Raw genomic sequence first — 18,587 nt, 5'->3', positions numbered from 1 at the left:
AATGTGAAAATATTTTGTTGACGCCGACCTAAATGGGGAGAAACGATCACCACGATAAAATAAGGGAAATCAGAGCTCTCGTGGAAAGATATAGGTGCTCGTTCTTTCCGCGTGCTATACGTGATTGGAATAATAGAGAATTGTGAAGGTGGTTCGATGAACCTTCTACCAGGCACTTAAATGTGATTTTCAGAGTATCATTGTAGATGTAGATACAGGCGCTTTGCTGCTCGACTGTTGCATCGTGCCTCCCAATAAGTGAGATACATGTCAGCTAACTCGGGTACAGTGTAATCAGCCGTTAAGAATCTGTAACCATCAGGAGAAACTTTCATGTAAATACAACCTGTTGTTGTTGTTGTTATTGTTGTTGTTGTTGTTGTTGCCAACAGCCTTGCCGCAGTGGTAACGCCGGTTCCCATCAGGCCACCGAAGTTAAGCGCTGTCGGGTTGGGGTAGCACTTGGATGGGTGACCATCCGGTCTGCCTAGCGCTGTTGGCAAGCGGGGCACTCAGCCCTTGTGAGGCAAACTGAGGAACAACTCGATTGAAAAGTAGCGGCTCCGGTCTCGGAAACTGACATGCGGCCGGGAGAGCGATGTGCCAACCACATGCCCCTCCATATCCGCATCCAGTAGCTCCTATGGGCTGAGGATGACACGGCGGGCGGTCGGTACCGTTGGCCTTCATGGCCTGCTCGGGAGGGTTTTAGTTTTTAGTTTTTTGTTGTTGTGGTCTTCAGTCCTAAGACTGGTTTGATGCAGCTCTCCATGCTTCTCTATCCTGTGCAAACCCCTTCATCTCCGAATAACTACAGCAGCCTAAATCCTTCTGACTCTACTTAATGTATTCATCTCTTGGTCTTCCTCCACGATTTTTGCGCCCAACACTTCCCTCCAGTATTAAATTGGTGATACCTTGATGTCTCAGAAAGTATCCTATCAACCGATCCCTTCTAATAGTCAAGTTGTGCCACACATTTCTTTTCCCCCCATCTAATCCTCAGCATTCTTCTGTAGCAGCCCATTTCAAAAGCTTCTGTTCCATACTTATCAAATCTGTTTATCGTCCATGTTTCATTACCGTACATGGCTACGCTTCAGACGTATACCTTCAGAAAAGACTTGCTAACATTTATTTGATGTTAGCAAATTTCTCTTCTACATTTTGTATCCTCTCTACTTTGGCCACCATCAGTTATTTTGCTGCCCAAACAGCAAAACTCATCTACTACTTTCAGTGCTTCATTTCCCAATGTAATTTCCTCAGCATCATCTGATTTAATTCGACTTCATACCATTACCCTTGTTTTGCTTTTGTTGATGTTCGTCGTATATCCTCATTTGGAGACACTGTCCATTCCATTCAACACCTCTTTGAAGTCCTTTGCTTTCTCTGACAGAATTACAATGTCATCGGAAAACCTCAAAGTTTTTATTTCTTCTCCCTGAACTCCTCCTCCGCATTTTTCTTTGGTTTCCTTCACTGCTTGCTCAATGTACAGATCGAATAACATCGTGGATGGGCTACAACCCTGCCTCACCACTGTTTCCCTTTCATGTCCGTCGACTCTTACCATTGTCGTGTTGTTTCTGTAAAAGTTGTAAATAGCCTTTCACTCCCTGTATTTTATCCTTGCTACTTTCAGAATTTCAAATAGAATATTCCAATTTACATTGTAAAAAGCTTTCTCTCAGTGTACAAATGCTATAAGCAAAGATTTGCCTTTCATTATCTGTCTTCTGAGATAAGTATTTGTTATGTCACTGGTTTTGTGGCACCCTAAGACGATCTCATCTTGACTGCTGTCACACTAGATGTACAAGGCACGCTGTCCACGCTTTCGGTGTGTTCTCTTGCTAAGACATTGTGTCTACAATACAGAGCGCACGCTTACTGTCAGGATGTTCGCAGGTTCGAATCCTGCCTCGGGCATGGATGTTTGTGATGTCCTTAGGTTAGTTAGGTTTAACTAGTTCTAAGTTCTAGGGGATTAATGACCTCAGCAGTTGAGTCCCATAGTGCTCAGAGCCATTTGAACCATTTTTTTGTTCGCAGGATAAGAAGAAGCAAGCCCGACAGACCCTGTCTCACTCCATTCTCAATCACTGCTTCTCTTTCATACCTCTCGACTCGTAACTGTCGTCTGATTTCTGTACAAGTTGTGAATAGCCTTTCGCTCCCTGAATTTGAAAGAGTGTATTCCAGTCAACATAACACAAACAACAATAATGTAACTTTTTATCCAGCAACGTGGAAACTGCTAACAGGAATCAAAACTTACCCTTCCTAGCAGTGAGACGTAACTATTGCGAATCAAATTCCAACGTCAACATATTGCATACGAAGCAGCCAAAACAACTGTGAACGCTGGCCCGAGGGAAGCCAGTCGCGAACACCATAAAGATCTCTGGCAAAGAAACGCTGAACCCATAACATTTGTGCCACATAACAAAATTGTTTCTTTATATCTCCTCTAAAAACTCTACAGAATTTCGTATACGTAGTTGTTTTACGTCCTGTATTAATGGATCTTCCGTCCTCAACGGAAAATTTAAGAACTCTAGCGCCCGTTAAAGCCCCAGAAGGTACTCAGAACCTGTTAACTGAATTTTCTGTGACTCTTCAGTAAAACAATGTCATTTTAATGAAAAATCCAATATTGTCAAATGCTTTACCGGTACGTATATTACATAAAAGGCTATTGCATCACATGAAGTAATTATCGCAAAAGCATCATACGCATACTACATTCCAGTATTGGTGACACATATAAACTATGAAACTTTCATACTAATATAACCACATTGCTTAAAATTAAAACTGATATTATATAATGTAACCCTACCACAGCCTTCTTTATGTCAGGGTACCAGATCATTGAGGCATTTCAAGTATTTCTGAAATAATCGTGTCAAATTGTTTGAGACCTAGCCTAAAGCTCATTGGAAATGACTTCTGGGAGATACTTGTGACACATCTGCCAACTGATCTTACCTATCACCAGCTTCATCGTCGATACGTTTGAGCAGCACCCAGACCAAAGAATAAACACTATAATCGTATCCTGCGAATTTACCCATTGCAGGCAATATGTGATGTTGCTCTGCCTCACTCTAATAAATATTATCCTAGAACTTAGACTCATCCTATGCAATTCCCAAGACTTTATAGATGTTATGTGTGACGTTATTTATGGCTATGTAATTTAGAGCCCATGGCAGACGTCCGCATTATCGCTCTGACATTAAAAAGCTAGCAAGAATCTCTTTTAATAGAAGCTGTATGCATCTTGGTTAACCTCATTACCAAATGTTATTCCAATCCATTTCAGGCTGATTTCCATCTCAAAACACCTGAAGTACGATTATGATTTAAATAAATTTATTGACTTAATCACAGCCGGTAACAAGTTTCAACGTGGTTCATATTCTTGCAATTTTTAACATACTTTTGATGCACTTAATGCCAAATGTGCCAGCGATCACGAGTCATAAAACTGCGCAAACTAACATCATGACATGTTTGTACAATTCATAAAAATCAGTTAACTGTATTATGAATGTATTTAAATTAAAGTTTATTGCATGGAAGACAAAATAGCACAGACAGTTCTGCAAAAAGAGAAAGATATAGAAATTTTGTACATTATTGATTCACACACGAAATCAAACAAATACATGCTTGAACATTTTTACCGAAAAATAGTTTTTTTTAATTTTTCCCGGCGCAACAGTTTATAACAGAAGAATGAACGATATCATTGATTTATGTACTCTTATTTTTTATAGGTCAAACGCTGGAAAATTTTCACTGGATCTTACATAACCGACCCAAGAATGCAGATGCTAGAAAACACTCATAATTAAAGCAACTTATTTTATCAACTCATAAATAGGCAAGGTTTAGATTCATGGTACATAACGATTATCCAAACATTTAGAAGACGATAGTGCTTAGTAGATGAGGCATAGTCGTAAGGACAAAATGTGCGTTATGCCTCATATCCGTTAAGTCATGTTGCATCTTTTCGCCAACCACAGATATGAGGGCTGCAGCTGATCGTTATGTAATTCTAGTTTTGTTATTCAGTACATAAATGAGGGAAACAACTTATTTTATAAAGACTGTCAAGACAGAAGATTGTATTCAGCAGTGCATGTACAGGTAAGTATCCTTTTATAATGGTAGAGAACTTATGAGGTGGAGTTGGACTCTGCAGATGAAAAGGATGCTGCCAATAGATAAATTTGCTACAGCTTGCAAAACGTTGAGGCATAGATAACAAAAATTTATGTACTCTAGCATGTGATAATAACTAAAGATATTTTCACGTAAGACTCCATCTAGAGGAGGACTGGAAGTTCAGAAGAACAACGATAAATGTTGAAGATTGCCTATTGGATAGCAGTTGGCCGGCGTCATCCTCCGAATAAAAGTCACATTTCACACCCAAAATCGGCTATTGTTGTGCTTCCACGGAAGTTTGGTCAAGCATTTGCCTGTAGGATTTCTGTCACTATAATAACATAGGCTGTGGCGATTGAGTTCGTCATTGACAAAATATTGGTTTCGCCAATAAGAAAGCCCTATGAGACAGAGTTGAACATTTCCATTGTATAGGCAAATTAGGGAACCTCATTACGTCGGCGTACTGAAAAGTAGTGCCTCCGATTTTTTATGCGAACGCTCGTCATTTAAATAATAAAACAAACTTAACATTCTACATCTTTATTCTTCATGTTTACATATTTATTTCTCAGCACAGTCAACCTGGCGACGAACACAGTTCTCACAACAAGAGACCAGTTTGTTGATACCGTTACTGTAGAATGTTCGACTTCGTTGATGGAGTCACAGCCTCCCGTCTGCTTGCACCACTTCATCACTATCAAACAGAAGTCCTGGAAGGTGTTTTTTTTTTTTAAGTTTTGGAAACAGACGAAAATCGGATGCCGCCAAGTCGGGACTGTGTAGAGGATGATCTATGACAGTGAACCCAAGGCTTCAGATTGTTGCGGTGCTCGTTTGTGCTGTGGCATTGTCATGCTCAAGGAGAGGGTGCTCCATGTGTGGACGAGCCTTCGGCGGCTAGAAACTCAATTACAGCACGTCGTTTCTCACGCTCCGACATAGTTAACGTTATACACCGCCATATTACACGCTAGAATTCGTTGCCCTCTAATGGAAGAGGGTTGCAACCTGTGTCAGCAAAACGAGAAAGTCGACCAACTAATATACATGGCATGTAATATATCAACTGATTTTGAGACCAGAATAACAAAATTCGGAGGCATTATTTTGCAGCACCCCCTTGAGAAGCTGCAGCATTAGAAAATTGCAGCGAAATGCAGGAAGATCTGCAGCGGATAGGCACTTGGTGCAGGGAGTGGCAACTGTCCCTTAACACAGACAAATGTAATGTATTGCTAATACATAGAAAGAAGGATCCTTTATTGTATTATTATATGATAGCGGAACAAACACTGGTAGCAGTTACTTCTGTAAAATATCTGGGAGTACGCGTACGGAACGATTTGAAGTGGAATGATCATATAAAATTAATTTTTGGTAAGGCGGGTGCCAGGTTGAGATTCATTGGGAGAGTCGTTAGAAAATGTAGTCCATCAGCAAAGGAGGTGGCTTACAAAACAGTCATTCGACCTATACTTGAGCATTGCTCATCGGTGTGGGATCCGTACTAGGTCGGGTTGACAGAGGAGATAGAGAAGATCCAAAGAAGAGCGGTGCGTTTCGTCACCGGGTTATTTGGTAAGCGTGTAGCCTTACAGAGATGTTTAGAAAACTCAAGTGGCTGACTTTGCAAGAGAGGTGTTCTGCATCGCGGTGTACGAGGTGCATTCAAGTTCTAAGGCCTCCGATTTTTTTTCTAATTAACTACTCACCCGAAATCGATGAAACTGGCGTTACTTCTTGTCGTAATCGCCCTGCACACATACACATTTTTCACAACGCTGACGCCATGATTCCATGGCAGCGGCGAAGGCTTCTTTAGGAGTCTTGTTTTGACCACTGGAAAATCGCTGAGGCAATAGCAGCACGGCTGGTGAATATGCGGCCACGGAGAGTGTCTTTCATTGTTGGAAAAAGCCAAAAGTCACTAGGAGCCAGGCCAGGTGAGTAGGGAGCATGAGGAATCACTTCAAAGTTGTTATCACGAAGAAACTGTTGCGTAACATTAGCTCGATGTGCAGGTGCGTTGTCTTGATGAAACAGCACACGCGCAGCCCTTCCCGGACGTTTTTGTTGCAGTGCAGGAAGGAATTTGTTCTTCAAAACATTTTCGTAGGATGTACCTGTTACTGTAGTGCCCTTTGGAATGCAATTGGTAAGGATTACGCCCTCGCTGTCCCAAAACATGGACACCATCATTTTTTCAGCACTGGCGGTTACCCGAAATTTTTTTGGTGGCAGTGAATCTGTGTGCTTCCATTGAGGTGACTGGCGCTCTGTTTCTGGATTGAAAAATGGCATCCACGTCTCATCCATTGCCACAACCGACGAAAAGAAAGTCCCATTCATGCTGTCGTTGCACGTCAACACTGCTTGGCAACATGCCACACGGGCAGCCATGTGGTCGTCCGTCAGCATTCGTGGCACCCACCTGGATGACACTTTTTGCATTTTCAGGTCGTCATGCAGGATTGTGTGCACAGAACCCACAGAAATGCCATCTCTGGAGGCGATTGTTCAACAGTCATTCGTCGATCCCCCAAAACAATTCTCTCCACTTTCTCGCTCATGTCGTCAGACCGGCTTGTGCGAGCCCGAGGTTGTTTCAGTTTGTTGTCACACGATGTTCTGCCTTCATTAAACTGTTGCACCCACGAACGCACTTTCAACATATCCATAACTCCATCACCACATGTCTCCTTCAACTGTTGATGAATTTCAATTGGTTTCACACCACGCAAATTCAGAAAACGAATGATTGCACGCTGTTCAAGTAAGGAAAACGTCGCGATTTTAAGTATTTAAAACAGTTCTCATTCTCGCCGCTGGCGGTAAAATTCCATCTGCCGTACGGTGCTGCCATCTCTGGGACGTATTGACAACGAACGCGGCCTCATTTTAAAATAATGCGCATATTTCTATCTCTTTCCAGTCCGGAGAAAAAAAATCGGAGGCCTTAGAACTTATGCACCTCGTAGCTTGCTGTCCAGGTTTCGAGAGTGTGCGTTTCTGGATGAGGTATCGAATATATTGCTTCCCCCTACTTATACCTCCCAAGGAGATCACGAATGTAAAATTAGAGAGATTCGAGCGCGCATGGAGGCTTTCCGGCAGTCGTTCTTCCTGCGAACCATACGCTACTGGAACAGGAAAGGGAGGTAATGACTGTGGCGCGTAAAGTGCCCTCCGCCACACACCGTTGGGTGGCTTGCAGAGTATAAATGTAGATGTACATTACATTCACGACCGGCGGTGGAATGGTACGTCTTAATTTAAGTAACAGTATGATAGCCATGACGACTGATAGAAGATCAGTATGGAATAGCGTATTTCTTCTGTGAAGTTGTGTCAACAATTATAACATCTAATTATTACTGTAGACATACGCCCTAATCTCGTTGTTTGAAATTGTACTTTACTAACGTAATTGAGATGGCACACAAACTGTTCATTGTGGACTAATTAAAAGAACTATGTATCTACATTATCTTAATGTTGTGCGCACTGCGCGATACATTTTGTCCACAGTATGCGTAAATACAAAATTAAATAATTTTTTTAATGCCCTATCTTTCTCAAAATATACACGTTGTGACGTACTATGCACATTGAATGATGGAGCTTGAGTTAGTCGCCGTGTTCAAAGTAGTCGCTGCAATGACAGCGAAAAGCAGACTTGTGCGTATCCTTAGAAAGAATGTAGGTATTTGTAGTGCCATTGACGAGGTCAAGAGATGGAGCAAAAGCTCAGGGGACGGAGACGGTGGTATCCTTAACAAAGAAACCATTCAAGCATTTGCTTTAAGCGATATATGGAAATCAAGGAAAATCCCACATCTGGATGCCTAACCGGGGATTTGAACCGCATTCTCCCGAAAACATGTATGTCTAGTGTGTTAGCACCGCGCCATCTATCTTGGTCGGTGTTCTGAGGTGCCAGTTGTTATATTTTTTTGTGCATCTACGCACGGTATACTTCTTTTCACGTTCGTATATTAGAAAGAAGATAATTATCGACTTAAATATTCTGCGTCACGCTCCGAAAGGTGATTTGCTCCTTTCAAGTTCACATGCAGGAAAGCATTCGCACGACCTTCAATAGTGTTCGTTTCTCGTTTCGGTCGCAATGAAACGTGACCGCGTTGGCTCGTCTCCAGCAAGCGGTCTGTGGGTCCAGCGTTGCAACCACTAATCTTCCAGGAACGAGCGTCGCTTGCAGCCAGTTAGCTGAGGTCATGGATCTTGCTGACGTCTGCGCAGTGTTGCTGGATGTAACTTAACAACTCGAGGGCGACCCCACAAGGCACAGCAGGGCGGAAAGGACGGAATCGGATCGTGTCATAATGAAAGGAACGGCAGGTGTAATGTACTACAGAATTAGAGAAGAAGCGCTTAGTCCGTTTTAAATTAACTGGCATTTGACAGCGAGTGCGATTGACTGCTCCCACCAGCAAACCAGTAATACGCCTGGCGTTATAGAGTCCCACGATGTTGCCATTTCCTCCGCGCAAAGCATTATGCCTGTCAGTTATCGTGTCGGGAACTTTCCCTGGAGCGAAAATTTCACCTATTTCTTCTTTTTTAAAAAATACGTAACTCCGGCCCAATTAAAGTTAAGACTAGATATTTTACATTTTTAGAGACATAATAGAGATGAATTCCATGATTGAATTTCAGAATTTTTACGTGATTTTGAAGGTGACAGAGATTTAAAAAGATAATTATTGTTAGGAGTTAAGTATTGACAAAAATACAATAAAATGCCGTTTTCCGAAGCTTATACACAGCAAAATCAACGAGATACGAAACTTTTGAAAAATCCCTTGACGAACTTGGTATTTCGGTCATCAACGAAAAGAAATGTTGCAATGAGTTTAATCGTTTTCGATATATGACTTAATAAATTGAAACTGTTTTCTCAGGCGGAGAAAAACGAACGTTAAAAAATTAACATGACTTCGGCCCAAATGAAAATTAAGAACGATTTTTTTAAACATTTATAGACACTGTTGAGATCAATACTGTTCATAAATTTCAGATTTTTCACTTGATTTGCATAAGTCTTGCCGCAGTCGGCAAGACTCAGCACAACCAGGGGCAAGTCCAAAGATGTCCAACATAGCCTTGGACGAAACGTCTGGGATAGAAGAGTTCCATAGACCACCGCCATACAACACGGAAGAATTCTCAGCACATGTAATTTGTTACTTCAGATGAGCTTTCCCGTCATTTCCCTGAATATTGACCATTCGTCTTGGGACATCTTGTTCCTGTACCTAGTCATGGGGTGTTTATATTGCCCGGGAGGAGGAGACGAGTGTTAAACGCCCCGTCGACAACGAGGTCGTTAGGGACGGAACACAATAATGGGGAAGGAAATCTTCCTTGCCATTTCAATGGAATCATGCCGGCATTTGGCTGAAGCGATTTAGGAAAATCACGGAAAACCTGAATCTGGATGGCCAGACGCGGGTTTGAACCGTCGCCTTCCCGAATGCGAGTCCTGTGCACAGCCATTGCATTTTTATTACCTGCATGGCTGAATGTTTCGCCCCAGTGTTGTGATATTATGCTAGTTGTATAAAATGTCCATGTTTGCATAGTGGGGTGTAGGAAACCTCGGATAGGAACCCTATAAAATAAAATAAAAAAGGGACAAATGTGTCTAACGAGCTAATGGGTAGACAACACGTTCTGCTAGAGCAGCTTCTTCTGAGAATCACCAGCGAATTATAGAATGGCTGGCCTCGCCCCCTCCCTTTTAGACTCTCCTTACTGCTGTTCTCATCACTTAGCTCGTCAAGCACTTTCTCGCACGGAGTAGCCTTGTCTCGGTCTTAAGTAGCTGTTACTATTTCATTGTTATTAAGCAACTGGAGCTCTTGTGCTCCCCAATTTATTGTGGCGCCTGTGGTGCTCAAATGTAGGCTTCCATTCCGATGAGGAGAACCTTTGCAGAGAGTCCTCGTCTTGTCGGCGTCAACTGTCTGATGTCCTGGGGTAATTCTCAGAATACTTGCGAGGGTAACTACTGCCGCTTGCCGGCCGTGCACGCTCAACCAAATAACGCAAACTTCACTGAGGCTACTAAAAATCAGCTCAACGGAAGTCATATATTCTGATCCAAGTCTTTTATTCTGCTACACGAATGGAGGCATGCACCATCACATTACAGCCACCGCAGTGTAGGTTATTTTATAGCTTTCCTGAATCGTTTCGAGAAATTGTCAGTACTGTTCCCGCAACACAGCCACTGCTAAGAGCCCCTTTCATTGTTGTTCACCGAACTAGAACTACTCCTCTTATGAATTCAATGTAACCTTCATTTCTTAAAAGGACCTAGGAGGTTGACATCAGAGATTTAATAACTAAGAGAGATCTTCTAGATATATGAAGCTACTAAAGAACATAAAGAGTTCATAAGTCATCCTTCATAAAAAAGAAATTGTTAGTGCTCTCTGTCCTGCAGAAAAGCAGTTACAAGTGAATGGTTGCTCTAAACGAAATATGCGGCCTTGGTAAGGCAGGAGAAATTCGCCTGGAGAATAATGTAGCTCTTCTTCCGTGCTCACAAAATAATATCTTATATGACTGAGTGGTGTCTGTTCTTTCGGACATGGCCGAAAGAACAGATACCGCGCATTTATGTAATTAATTAAGCGTAGCTGCGCAACCGATCCACCTTCTTCTGTGCGGATGCACAAATACATCCGACCTCCCGTGGGAATCCCAGAGTAACGAGTTTGGAGGAAATGGACAGGGCTGCGGATAGGTGGCGCTCGGTGGGACTGAGGTCGTGAGGCGTATGGACATAGTCTGCGCAGTGGCGATCAGGCTGTGTCTCGGCTGGCGCAGTCGTCAACGCACCTGCCTAGTAAGAAGGAGATCCTGGGTTCGAATCCCGGTCCAGTACCTATTCTTCACTCGTCACCACCTACTCCGCGTAATGTTCCGATGCAGCTGACAGCAGTGATGTCCTCCTTTCCCTGTCATTTCTCCCCCTATCCACCTTCAGTTTACATATAAAATAATATCTATCATGAAGTCTTGTCCTCCATGTCTAGCTATGATTCTGAAAAGGCTACTGTTTATGATGTAAATTATTTCTGTTAGTCACTTTTCTTGTTATCGTCGAAAAGCGTGGAGGAAGAAAATGAAAGGGTCTGACAGAAGTAATTGTTTTAATGTATGATATTTCATATTTCAAAACATAATGATTTTACAACGTTTTTCACATCAAAATAAGTTTTAAACGTATCTCTTTCTCAACAACAAATCAGTTATCGTGTACAGTTTAACAAATTACTGCAGTGGTAGAAACTAAATAAGGTGTAGGGATTGTTTGATTTGAAGCACTCTTCTCAGTCGATTTCAAGGTAGCGGTGTTATCGGATTAAAAGTTTCTGGACACCTGTCAGTGGATATTAATATTGGATGTGCGCATTCTACGCCTTTATGACAGCTAGAACTCTGCTGGGGACACTTTCAGTGAGGTGTCTGAATGGCTGTGGGGAAATGGCAGCCCATTCTTCCTCAAGAGCCGAAACTAGAGGAGGTAGCGTTGTTGAACGGTGGACTCTGGAGCGAAATCGAAGTTTGTAGTCATCTCAAAGGTGTTACATTTGGTTCAAGCAGGGACTCTGGCAGGCCAGTCAGTTTCAGGAATGTTATTGTCCACAAATCACAGCCTCACATATAGTGCTTTACGACGGGTACATTGTCATAAAGGTACACAGTGCTGTAGAATGTGTTCATATCCTTCCGTATTTAGCATTTTTAAGAGCAATAAAAGGGCCACACCCTAACCACACAGAACACCTCCATACCAAAACACAACCTCATCCGTACTTCACTGTTGGCGCTGGACCCGACGACAGGTACGTTTCTCCATACATATGCCAAACCAGAACCCTTTCATCGGATTGCGACACGGTGTAGTGTGATTCATCACTCAAAATCAGTCGTTTCCAGTCATCTTCTGTCCAGTGGCGTCGCTCAAATCTGGGTCTTACCAGAACCCTTTCATCGGATTGCGACAGGGTGTAGTGTGATTCATCACTCAAAATCAGTCGTTTCCAGTCATCTTCTGTCCAGTGGCGTCGCTCAAATCTGGGTCTTACGAGGAGCTGCTCTACCTTTGCAGCCTGTTCTTTTCAACTCGCTACACAGTGTCGTTTTGCTAGCTGGAGTGCTGGGAGCACTGGGAAGTCACGAGTGATTCCTCCTTCGGATATCAAACAATTTTTTTTAGAATACCATTCGCGATGCTCGACGGCCCCTGTCCGTCAGTATGAGATCTGTCAGGTCTTGATTTAGCTGTGGTTGTTCCTTTTCGCTTCCACTTCCGCCAACAACAGTCGAGTTGGGCAACTTTAGAAGGTTAACTTGTTCGTACTGAGTAATAAGCACTCCGTCTTCAGGCCACAAGTGGCCCATCGAGACCATCCGACCGCCGCGTCATCCTCAGTTGAGGATGCGGATAGGAGGGCCATGTGGTCAGCACACCGCTCTCCCGGTCGTTATGATGGGTTTTCTTTGACCGGAGCCGCTACTATTCGGTCGAGTAGCTCCTCATTTGGCATCACGAGGCTGAGTGCACCCCGAAAAGTGGCAACAGCGCATGGTGGCTGGATGGTCACCCATCCAAGTGACGGTCACGCCCGACAGCGCTTAACTTCGGTGATATCACGGGAACCGGCGTATCCACTGCGGCAAGGCCGTTGCCGAGTAATAAGGGGCTATCTGTAAATATTCACTTTGAAGAAAGACAACTTCTCAGCCAAGATCGAATTTGTAAAACCTTTATTTACGATGATTGGTATTGGTAAAACAGAGTTACCATCATCTGATCTGTGAATAGTGTACATAAAGTGTAAAGCATATTAAATTATAAAAAAATGCCGTACAATGTCATAAACATAACACATAAAATGGATTATTATTGCACATACTTCCGCAAAGGTTAATAGAAGTGCCCTGTCACAGCTATAAATGTACTCCACATCTTAATTAGCCGTATAGTTGACTGAAGTGGGACTATCTTCCCAGCCCCATCTGAAATTCCTTCGCCATGTCAACATGCTCAGTAAGTAATGCGACATTTTTTTCTGAAAGCAGGTAGGTTTTATCCAGGAATCCAATACACCGTATTATTCCCCACTCTTTGGCTACAGAACTTTATTTCTCAACATAATCTGCGTTTAGTGCGGCGGTCTTAATGCTGCCCTACTGTCAGCTTGGTACCACTCTACTGTTCAACGTCGGAGCCAACGTCTTACTGCATCAATAACCTCCCCATCATCCACGTACTGCTTCCCGCAGGGAGTGCCTCCTTCATTGGGCCAAACAAATAGAAGTCGGGAAGTGCGAGATGGTGGCTAGAGGGTGGATGAGAAAGAACAGTCCTATCAAGTTTTGTGAGCTCCTCTAGGGTGAGCAGTTTGTTTGAGGAAACTTCCTGGCAGATTAAAACTGTGTGCCGGACCGAGACTCGAACTCGAGACCTTTGCCTTTCGCGGGCAAGTGCTCTAGGCTGTGGCTAAGCCATGTCTCCGCAATATCCTTTCTTTCAGGAGTGCTAGTTCTGCAAGGTTCGCAGGAGAGCTTCTGTAAAGTTTGGAAGGTAGGAGACGAAGTACTGGCAGAAGTAAAGCTGTGAGGGCGGGGTGTGAGTCGTGCTTGGGTAGCTCAGTTTGTAGAACACTTGCCCGCGAAGGGCAAAGGTCCCGAGTTCGAGTCTCGGTCCGGCACACAGTTTTAATCTGCCAGGAAGTTTCATATCAGCGCACACTCCGCTGCAGAGTGAAAATCTCATTCTGGAAACATCCCCTAGGCTGTGGCTAAGCCATGTCTCCGCAATATCCTTTCTTTCAGGAGTGCTAGTTCTGCAAGGTTCGCAGGAGAGCTTCTGTAAAGTTTGGAAGGTAGGAGACGAGGTACTGGCGCTCAGGTTGTAGAGCACTTGCCCGCGGAAGGCAAAGGTCCCGAGTTCGAGTCTCGGTCCGGCACACAGTTTTAATCTGCCAGGAAGTTTCATATCAGCGCACACTCCGCTGCAGAGTTTAAAATCTCATTCTGGAGTTTGTATGAGGCCTTGCGTTGTCATGGAGAAGAGGAAGTTCGCGTTTCTGTAGCGACAAAGACGCTGAAGTAGTTTCTTCCATTTCCTGAAGGTAGCACAACGCAATTCCGAATTGATCCTTACTGTCGCCATAACTTTCCTGTCTGAGGGTGCGGCTTGGAACCATTTCTTCGGAGGAGACGTGATGTGGACCCAATCCATGTATTGCAATTTTGTTTCCCGTTCGAAGTGATGCATCCATGTTCCGTGGCCTGTGACGATGTTCGACAAAAAACTGCCACGATTAGCTTCATAAACCAGCGGGCACACACTTTTGATTACCCCAACTGGTGGAAGAATGTGTCAGCACTATCAACAGAGACGTCCAGTTGTGCATCGAGGTGTTCATTTGTGATCAGGCGATCGCCTCGAATGAGAGTGTCCGCACGTTCCAACAGGCGATCACCTCGGATGAGAGTGTCCGCACATTCCAACATGCAGGAGTCAGAGCTGTGTGCGGCCGACCGGCACGCGCGAGATCAGATATGTATACGCAACCTTGTTGCGATGTTGACAGGCGCCTTGCCCAACGACTTGACGTGCTTTTGTTCACTGTCAGATCTCCGTAGACATTCTGCAAGCGCCTACGAATAACTGCGATGTTCTGTTTTTCCGCCAAAAGAAACTCAGTGGCAGCTTGGAACGCACTTCCGTTACAGACGCCATTTTGAAGGCTACGTACAGCTCCATTATCTGTCGGCACTTCGTGAAATTAAGGGGCTGAAGTGGGAATACTCCACGATGTCCCACAACAGATTCCACATTTTTTCAAGCAAAATTTGCTGAGGAAAAAATGTATTACATTACTTATTGAACACTACTCGTATCTCGTATAGTTCTGTCAACGCCTGTTCGGTGGCCTCGCGTAAGATGCTAATAAGCTCTCGCTCGGTTACGGACAAGAATGCAGCACAACCTGTTTCTCCCCATACGCGATATCATCCAGCAAGTTTCGGTAATCCTACCGAAATGTCGTCAGTCAGCCAGTTGAATTACCGTGATCCTGTTATCCAGCGCTTTCAATCTTGTATCTGAGTCATCATCTTCGCTCCAGCAAGACACCTTTCTAGTCTAAAACCCAACTATCAAAATCCCAGGCTTCAGTCTTAATCGGTCCACTTAGCGCAAACTAAACCGAATAGGATGTGGGGCAGGCAAAACAGGTGATAATCCCCACAGCTAAGGATGATGAGATTCACCAAGTTGTAATAGCAGAGAGTGCGCAGAAAATGCAGTTTATCGTCCAAAACTACCCCGTGCGTGCTTTTACCGGATCTCATGAAGAGCTACATCAGAACTGCTCTAAAGTAGTTGAGTGGCTGGAAAACCTGTGCATTGATCTTTGATTTCCCTTTTACTTATTTATTTAACTGCTTGTTTATTACTTCTGTGCTTGTAATATTTAACGTACCAGCGATTCTCCAACATCATCAAACTCTAAATAAAATAAATAACTGAAGACTTTTACATCCATCAACCTGAAGGATGTGAAAATCAACGTGAAGCATGTGAAAAATATCCTTGCAAACTTTACGTTCGATAAAGATGGGGGACTAGGAAATGCTGCTTGATCGTGGCGTAGATAATGTGTAATTCAAGACACGTACTGATCTTTTGATTACTTACTAAAGTGCCAGGCGTCCCCTTAGGCGCGGAGCGTTCAGCCAACGTTATCTGTTCCAGCCGAGACGCAGCTAGACTGGATTCTGATTCTATACCACGAATGCGGCCAAGCACCGCCATGAATATGTTTAACCTTTCGCTGCAGGAGGCAAGTGTATGCCCGCCTTGGAATCGAATCCCGATATCTGCTAGTCCTTCTCTGGCAGGGTTCTGTCCACCTGAGCTGTTGAGCTGGACCCACTTTCTAGCGGAGCGCATCAGGCTGCGCTTGCTCTTCCCAAGCGCATAAATTATAGCAGTTTTTCAACTTATTGTTTGTGCGAGGGAACAGTGATGCTGTTTCAGTGTTTAATAAACCTGTTCTTTTCCTTTGTGCATGAACATGAATAAACAAGCACCACGAAACCAGTCACTATTCTTTAATTCTTCAATTACAACGCGTTTCGGAGACTATGATCCATCATCATCTTACAGTTTTGATTTTAACTCAGGAGCAGTGCTCTAAGGAATTCCGCGATGTCGCAGTTACTATAAATGTTTTAAATTTACCACTTTAAGTACTGCTTTATTTGGTGGATTATTAAACGTAAAACAGTTTTGGAATCTGTGTTGTATATTTGGACCCCTGTGCATCTGTGTTGCGTATTTTCCAGCATAACTTCTTCTTTTACTAATCAGCTAAATGCAGTTGCAGTCAATGTGACAAATTTTCTTGGGGCAATGATGTTGATAAAAACCGAAAGCTGTCGCCTGGTCACACATCACAAATGAATTTAATTTTCTCTTTTTTCCCCTCAGCATACCACACGTCATTACGGATTTTATTTATTTTTTCAGGCCTGCTCTAATAACTGCTCTATGGAGTTAATTCATTCCTTGTTGAAATTACAAAGTTCAAGATAACAGAGGAATGTTGTATGAAAATAAAAGATGGTGCATATGCAGATCCGTTGATTCGTATTTCTTATTCAGTCCAATTCCGACTTTAAAAACCTTCTCAAAAGTTGAAGAAAATTGGTGAAATGGGTAAAAAGTAATGGCAACACTGTTATAATTGACACCAGACTTCTTTGACAGACGTTGGCCATCTCACAGGTCCTCAATACAATCGTTCCGCATCTCGATCACTTTCCTCACACAGATGGAGGCGGCGTACACCGTCAGTGCTCCAATCTCTTTTGACGTCTCGCAAGGCCAGCCCTATGACGCGGATGACATCTTACCTCGCTTTGGGTACTGCATTCAACGACCGAGGTGCGACAGTGTCAACGTTATGCACTTGCAGTGGAATTACCCAATCGCTACCACAGGAAGAGTGAAGACTTTCCTTGGAAGGATCGTCACTGCAGACGACACTTGAGCTCGGTCGTACGAACCACGCTTAAAGCGGCAATCCAATAAATGGAAACGCTCTGGTTCACCTCGCCCACAGAACGTGCCACGCGAACGAGCTTGCAGCAAAGAGATGGTTATTGTGGCATACTTCATTTATGCTGGCGTACGCCTTCACCATCACACCGGTTGGCAATAGGAAACATTGTATAGCACGCGCTGAACTAGGCGCGCCTACGACAAGAGAAGACCAAGACACGCTCTAAAGCTACGCGCAGCTAACGCACACTGGGCGGTGTGCATACAGGCCACCATGGCCGACCCAGCTGTCTCAGCTTCTCAAGCTGAGTACCTCAATATGTCACATCGGGACTCAGCATTGCACCACAATTCGCCGCACTGAGCTATAGTCTTCCATAGTGATAGTCGTCGCCTCGCAGCTTAGCTAGCTGTGAGGGAACGTTAGTCATTGTATATGGTTGTGATATGTACACGGACAACATTCAAGAATTTTTACGTGTTATTTGATTGCTGTTTACCACAGAAATGCAGACTGGACATCATTGAAGTTGCGTACTCAATTGGTTTCTGTAGCAAAGTGTATTTTAACCATATGAGCATTTTGTCTTCTAGCGAGAGGAAACCGGCCAACGGCCGTGCCGCAGTGGTAACACCGGTTCCCGTCAGATCACTGAAGTTAAGCGCTGTCGGGCTGGGCTAGCACTTGGATGGGTGACCATCCGGTCTGCCGAGCGCTGTTGGCAAGAGAGGTGCACTCAGCCCTTGTGAGGCAAACTGAGGAGCTAATTGATTGAGAAGTAGCGGTTCCGGTCTCGGAAACTGACATACGACAGGGAGAGCGTGTGCTAACCACATGCCCCTCCATATCTGCATCCAGTGACGTCTGTGTGTGAGGATGACACGGCGGCCAGTCGGTACCTTTGGGCCCTCGTGGGCTGTGCGGGAGGAGTTTGGAGTTTTAGAGAGGAAACCGGCCACCCGCCCAACATACCACCCTCTCCTCATCCACCCAGGGACCACAAAACATTAAAAGAGGGCACAGCAACAACAGTACGTTGTCCCGCAGGGACAGACGGTCACTCCAACCTACTACGACAACGTTGCGACATCTTTCTGCACTGAGAAGAAAGCGATGGCAACTTCTGGCACTGCATCTGTCATCCTTCATGATACTGCACGATGCCACAGGTGGGACCCGGTGGAGGAGCTCTTGCGTATGTGGGGGTGGGAGGTACTGGAACATCCACTGTTTCGCCCGATACGAGTCCGTACGATTACGACCTGTTCACCAGAATGA

General features: G+C 44.0%; 2 pseudogenes; both read left to right on the top strand.

Annotated features, from left to right (window-relative positions):
• The first annotated feature begins 384 nt into the window (after positions 1-384).
• Positions 385-502, top strand: LOC124796711 (annotated as a pseudogene).
• Positions 503-17,915: 17,413 nt separating this feature from the next.
• LOC124796641 lies at positions 17,916-18,033 on the top strand (annotated as a pseudogene).
• Positions 18,034-18,587: the final 554 nt, after the last annotated feature.

The sequence above is a fragment of the Schistocerca piceifrons genome, chromosome 4, assembly GCF_021461385.2.
Source record: "Schistocerca piceifrons isolate TAMUIC-IGC-003096 chromosome 4, iqSchPice1.1, whole genome shotgun sequence".
In the NCBI taxonomy this organism is placed as follows: Eukaryota; Metazoa; Arthropoda; class Insecta; order Orthoptera; family Acrididae; genus Schistocerca; species Schistocerca piceifrons.
Note: the sequence above shows the minus strand (reverse complement) of the source record. Positions and strands in the feature narration are given on the sequence as shown.